The sequence below is a fragment of the Hemitrygon akajei genome, chromosome 25 (assembly GCF_048418815.1).
Source record: "Hemitrygon akajei chromosome 25, sHemAka1.3, whole genome shotgun sequence".
In the NCBI taxonomy this organism is placed as follows: Eukaryota; Metazoa; Chordata; class Chondrichthyes; order Myliobatiformes; family Dasyatidae; genus Hemitrygon; species Hemitrygon akajei.
Window position 1 is genome coordinate 55,848,088 of NC_133148.1, and position 6,777 is coordinate 55,854,864.

At 42.9% G+C, this 6,777-nt stretch overlaps 1 non-coding gene across 1 annotated transcript; it reads right to left on the reverse strand.

The window, feature by feature from the left end:
• Positions 1-1,339: 1,339 nt before the first annotated feature.
• On the reverse strand, positions 1,340-1,411 carry trnat-cgu (transfer RNA threonine (anticodon CGU)). The gene has a single exon. It is a non-coding gene; the product is annotated as a tRNA-Thr (tRNA).
• Between the last annotated feature and the right edge of the window lie 5,366 nt (positions 1,412-6,777).

Below are 6,777 nucleotides of genomic sequence, written 5' to 3' on the forward strand. Positions count from 1 at the left end.
AGCAGATTGAATTAATCTGCAGGGTTTTTTTTAAATCGCCGGATTGCAACACCATAGCGTACCATGTTCCAATCGTTTGGGTACTTTAACAATTACATTACAAGAAGATAGATTTAGAATGTTCATTGACACGTTGAACGTCGTTAATGTCTCGATAAAGTCAAGACTACAGAGTGTTTATTGTATAATTAAGTCTATGTGCTGGGCCATGAAGCTCATTCCATATCTTAATATCAATGATTAAAAGCTGATATCTCTGTTCACCGCTGATTCACCAATGTAGGCTGACGCATGTGCGCTCCAGATTCAATTCCTGAATCAACGAGCATATTTCAGTTTGTTGAGATTGAGAGAGACATTGTTTCTTTCGGCAGCCGTTCAGCAGTTGACCGCTCTCGTTCCAGGAAGTATCGAAAATCAAACGGCAGAAATACTCGAATGCTCCGCCTACATCTGAGGGATGAGAAGCAGACTTAAGAAATGGGATCTCATCATCACAATCAGGAAGGGGCATGCACGGTTGTTTCTGCTACGGAATACCTTAGCAGACCATGGGGGTGAGATGTACACAAGGTTTTCCACACAATGAGTGAACAGGAGCAGTTAGAGAGTGAGACAATGAAGATTGATCATAACCTGGTGAAATGTAGACTATGCAGCAGCATTTTCGCCATTACCGGTTAACTCTATTCCCGGGGAAACCAGACAGACTATAGGGGGAAAAAAATAAACACACTGAAACGATATTAGAAATGAACAGTTGAAATAGAGCAAGCAAGCCATCTGTAGATATTTTTTGGGGAAGTTAATGTTTAATCCTGCCGTTTGAAAGGTATGCCGAGAAAGACGAGACGCAGTTCCATAGGCATGCGTTGGTCTTCTGTATGCTAATTACTGGTGGCAAAGCCTAGATGGAAGAGGTTACAGATATTTTTCGCTCTGTTCCGCTGTTCAGAACTAAAATCTAATCGTTTGACAGGAGGTTCCCTTATCTGTGTTTGATATCTCTAATCTTTCGGAGACCACATAATTAATATCAAATTCAGGGCACTATATTAGAAGAAATACACATACTTTGTCCAAACATATTGAATGCATTCTTCCATAATGTGTGTAATATGTCAACAATTTGGAAGCGTCTACTAATGAAACGATGATCACGTTTTCGTTGGGTATAATTTTGTTATTCTCGCTAAAGCACTACGAAAATCTAGCAAAGTATTGTTGTCTAAAATCCTGAATACAGTAAAAAAAAAGGAAAAACACCTTTATTATGAATATTTTTGCGTTAGGCGAATGTTAGCCAAAAGCCTTGTTAAAGAAGACAGGCAATATTTACAGGCACGGACGGGATTTGAACCCGCGATCTTCGGTTTACGAGACCGACGCCTTACCACTTGGCCACCGCGCCTCAATAATCAACCACCTATTTGAACATCTATAAGTCACGTTTAATCACGATCTCTCTTTCAATTATATCGATTTGCAAATCTACGTTGATGTAAGTTTTAAGAAATTATGTATAGGACGGTGGCAAAGAAGATTCAGTAATGAATTGCTGAGAAATAGCGGTCACTAGAGATTTTTTTTAAATAAATGAAGTATCGCTTTATCAACTTACCGCCGATCCTAAATTATCATCAGACAGTTCTTGTGCGTAAGAACCTCTGATTAAGAAAGTTCAAAGTGAGAACAGGGCAGTCCCTGATGACATGAGTTTTATCCCGTTACATTATTTGGTCGCTCTGTGGAAAATAAAACAGATCCTAAAATGGTAAACCTTCGGAAAATGATATTCAGTATTCTCTGGCTTGATAAATAAGTTGTTCGGTACTGTAATAAACTATGAAGAACCTGACGAACATGAGAGGTATGTTCCCAATAATAACTTGGAAAACAATGAGAAATCAACATAATATAGTCCAGATGCCCGATGAAAAACTAGTTTAACATCCTCACCAAGGCATCATTAATGCACACTGAACCAACTGCAGGTGTGTTATTAGCATGTGTTCATTATATCAATTTGGGAAATCGATTGTCGTCTTCTATTCATCAGCATGGCGAATCAGACTTAAAGTGTAGGCAATTACTATGATCTAATTTGGTGACGATGATGCCCGATTGCTGTAAATCGAAGGCGGAGACCAAAGGGTATTATTTGTGGTCATCTTGGCAAACTTCGTACATAATTAACACAGGTTCTGAAGCTGCCGTTCTTTATGATAGAGGATAATCCTGCTACCAACGATTTTTTTTTTTTTGTGTGAGTCGCACTAGTCAGGACCAGACAGAGAGAAAAGCGTACATCGCAATGGCCAGGAGCGAGGCAAACATTTACAGGCACAATCATAATTATGATGGATTGGATGCGACGTAGTTTATTTTATTGCTATAAACAGCTAGAGAACTGAGTATTCAGGATGGTCTCTGTCAATTCCATTCATAACTTCTCGGAAATTAAGATCGGTCACAGCTCCCCAAACCGTTATTTTGACCTCTGCGATCAGGAAAAATATTTCCTAATTCTGGGTAACCGAATAAAAATACACATTCATGCAGTTTAGCAAACAACTGGAAGTAACTCCCCGGAACGGGTCAATCACAAGGGCCTGTAGTGGTGTTCTGCAGGGGTCAGTGTTGGGACCACTTCTTTTTATGCTGTACACGAATGATTTAGATGACGGAATAGATGCCTTGTTATCAAGTTCGCAGATGATTAAAAAAAAAAGTCTGGTAAAGAGGTTGGAAGTGTTGTGGAAACGGGTAGAATACAGAAAGAATTAGGTAGATCAGGAAAATGGGCAAGAAAATGGCAAATAAAATACAATGTTAGAAGTGTCATGGTCCTGCACTCTGGTAGTAAAAATAAATGTGCAGATGATATTTTAAACTGGTAGAAAATCCAAAAAAAATCATAATGAACCGGTCTTGTGACTCCCTCTGCAGGAATCCCTAAAGGTTAACTTGCAGGTAAAGTCAGTGTTGACTCAGTCAAATACCATATAAACACTGATTTTGAGATATCCAGAAATGAAGAGTAAGGAGGTCGTGCTGAGGCTTTATAAGGCACGGGTGAGGCCTCACCTCGAGTATTGTGTACGTTTTGGGCCCTTCATGTGAGGAAAGATGAGTTGGAATTGGACAGGCTGCAGAGCAGGTTTACAAAGAAGATTCCAGGAATGAAAGGATTATTCTATCATACAAAAACCGTTTAAAGGCTCTGGGTCTGTACTCGCTGGAAATCAGAAGGATGAGTGGGAATCACTTTGAAAGTTTTCAAAAGTTGTAAGGCCGGGACTGAGTAGATGTGGAAATGGTAAAAGATTAAGGGAAGAAGTCCCGGAAATGGGGTTGAAGAGAGGATAGATTTAAAAGGGTCAACCCTGATTGAATTCCAGAGCAACTCAGGGAGCCAGATGGCCTAATTCGGCTCCTATATCGGGCGGCGGAGAGAAGTGAAGGCGGCAATAAACGGTGACTCATTTGCTTGTATCTGCGGAAACAACTCTATTTCCATATTTACTATCTTAATTTTTCCCTATCAAGGTTCTTTTGAAGACTCTGATCTGCAGTTAGATGCTGACCGGTTCTTTCCAGGAATGGGACACCTTCTCGGGGTTTCATGTGTGGCCGTTTTTCGGCACGCCAAATATTGTTCTGCCTGAGACTCCGGCTCGAATTCCGAACCCTACGATCTCGTACCTCTGGATACAGGCGAAGCGAGGGTGAATGTCACGGCAGGAGACGAGTGTATCATCAGGGGTGTCGAGATATCTGCTGTGGGCCCGAAGACATGGGACCATTGCGATCTTCAGGCACAGAGCTTGAAAAAAGGCAACTTAACTTATTTGTAAAATCGTCAGCCGGCGACTTGTTTGTTTTGTTTCCAAGTTCGCTTTGGAGAAAACGGAGATAACTCCTCAACCATTATTAGAGAGATAAAGAATCGGCGGTGTGTCGAATGCCCTGTGCGACATTTGCTCGCGCTGAGTGCTTGGTGGCGATACCGATACCTGCTTCTTTTGCCGTTGGGGGGAGTGGGGTTTGTTGCTCGCTGCCGCTTACACTCGGGAGGGATCGGAACTGGGAGTAGAGCTTTGGGGTTCTTGCATTTATCTATTGTCCATTCCTAGGAGGTTCTCTTCTGTTTTCGTGGATGTTCGCAAAGAAAAAAGCATTTCAGGATGTATACCGTATAGAATTCTCTGACATTAAATTGGACCTTTGAACCACTGAATGTCTTATATCTTTTCGACATAAGAAACGCCACAACTGTTTGACTGTAAATTATTTGGTTGACTCTGAACCTGCGTGAACATTACTACGGTCTAATTGAATACTGGATAGTGTTAGAGACTAGCCCACAAATCATAATTTTGAATTATGGACCTCTCAGTTTTTCGGGCCTGATGTACAGGATATTTTCAAGAAGCCGACTGAGAACTCTCCGGACACGCTGGACGCCTACCCAGTGAGAGCTGGAATAGATAAGGATTTTAGCTAAATAGACAAACTCTAACCAGTTCCACATGTCCCTGAGTACAACGTCAACCAGAGGACATCTCCAGGTTCTCGTTGCTGCCCTTAGAGGTCTTCAAACCTATCTTCTATTTACCTCTCACTTATGCGAAGTAGTCATGTTGTCGAGCACCGATTATCAATGCAGGCACAGTACTTGCCATCTTTCCTTCTCACAGAAAAGGAAGCCTGAGCCTGCCGGTAAGGTTGACCGACATATGATCTCCACGGCTAATGCCTCCATGGCCACCGTTTCAGGAAGAGAGAGGGAAAAGTTCCAGTCCCGGGGAGGACTATTGCCGGGTAATACTGCTATGGCAAAATCGCATCGCCTGTATGAGGGCAGCGTGCCAGCCTTCAGTTTACTGACCTCAAATAGATCTGCATATTCAACCGGAATTCAGAAGAGGTCTGAATCCATAGTTGCTGGAGCAGGTGATTCATGGAACCGAGGGGGAGCTGGAAACAGACAGGTAGTAAGTCATGTCGTTCCCCGCTTATGGAGTGCTTTGAGAAAGCAATCGATCCGTGGGTTATTTCGGCATAATTAGCGGAGGCCTGGTACAACAGTGAGTTCAACATAATCTAGTAGATCCAAGCACATTTCTTCATGACGTCTGCCTTCGAGGGGTTCCTTGAAGCCTGGTCTGACCGATGTCCAGACATCGACAGTTAAGCCCCTTGACATTACTGTTTTCTCTCAATTCCTAAGTCACTGAGCTAGAGAGATATCCATGAAAAACACTGCTGCCCCGCAGTTGATATACGCCTTAGGTTCATGGGTCTCAGACCTCCACGGCAGAGAAGTTGGGCGCATTAAACAATTGTGGGAAACTGATGGAGAAAGAAACGATCGGTCAATAATTTCCTCCATGCTGACGGGTATACTAGATCGCCACAACAGAGGCAGGAACCTGTTCCCCTTCTAAAATAGCCTCCTCCCTGGGCCATGTGTGGGATGGTGATGGGGGTGGGGGGGGGGGGAGAGAGAGATGGCGTGGGATAATGGTGACCATCCGGCCTATCGGAAACTTGAAACTATCTTTTGGTGTGTCACTCAATTGGACTGTCCTCAACCCCAAAAGGAAGATTAGGCAGGTTATCTGCTCATCCCAGACAGCAATCCCATGCCTGATCAGTGTGGTCAGTCCACACTGGAAGGCAGTAATGAAAGGGCTCTCATTCCAAACGGTCTTTAATGCAAGCGTACGGAATTTGACAGCATTACCTTTTCTCCACCTTATCACAGTCTATATGTCGGTGGGCAGCCTGTTAATATCGCACTGCAAAGTCCAAACCCTCCTTAGCTCTGCCACGGAGTCCCTGAACGACAGGATTGCTGGAAAACTTTGCTCCCGTAAAGCGTCGAAGAGTAAGAGTGGTAATCGATCGAGAAGTATTATGATGTCTGACAGATTTCGCAAATCATTACCACAACGATCAGGTTGGGTTAGGTTTTTTTTTCAGTTCGCATGCGGTATTAATATTTTTGCAACCATCTGTATCAGCAAATTGTCTGTTAGTTGTGTTATACTTAATTCCTATCCGGAATACAGAGTCTGTGGCTGTCCGAACGCGGTAGTCAGATTCAGCCGGGATGCAACAGAATGGGCAGGAGCATTAACAGCATATATTGTAGGGCAGAAGAAAAGGAGTGGTGCTGGAAGTCGGATATGAGCGACAGAGGCTGCTATGCTGAGCAAGAGTGAAATCCACAGACTCAATAGTCCGGTTGGCTGCGGTGAGCTGTGCAGCAGTTGAGCCTGTGGATGATACTTGCTCCTTCAGATAAAATACCTTTGAACAAGATTATCTGTCTCATTGCTTCCGTAACTTCACTCAGAACAGAATCCATTGTCTGTAGCTTGTCCCTTACCTGGCCAATGAATCTTAGGACCAAGGAAATCTGCTCCTTCGCTGTATTGGCTCGATAGTTCACAGACTTCACTGCGAACAATGTTAGATGGGAAAGAAAACATTAAGCCCCTGGTGAAGCAGGGCCGCTAAATAAAACTATGAAGTGCAAAACGAAATCGTCACAGCGGCTAAATAAAATACCTAAATATAAAACGAATATCGCTAGTCTTCAGAGTCAGTGGAATCGACAGTCCAAATTCTCAAGCAAGATCGAATGCAAGCAGACAACGAAAGGTTGCAGCGCTTTGCTCAAGTCTAGAAGAGCGGCAAGATAAAAATAATGGAGTAAAATATATTCACAATTTAAAAAAAAATATATATATATAATGAGCAGATAGG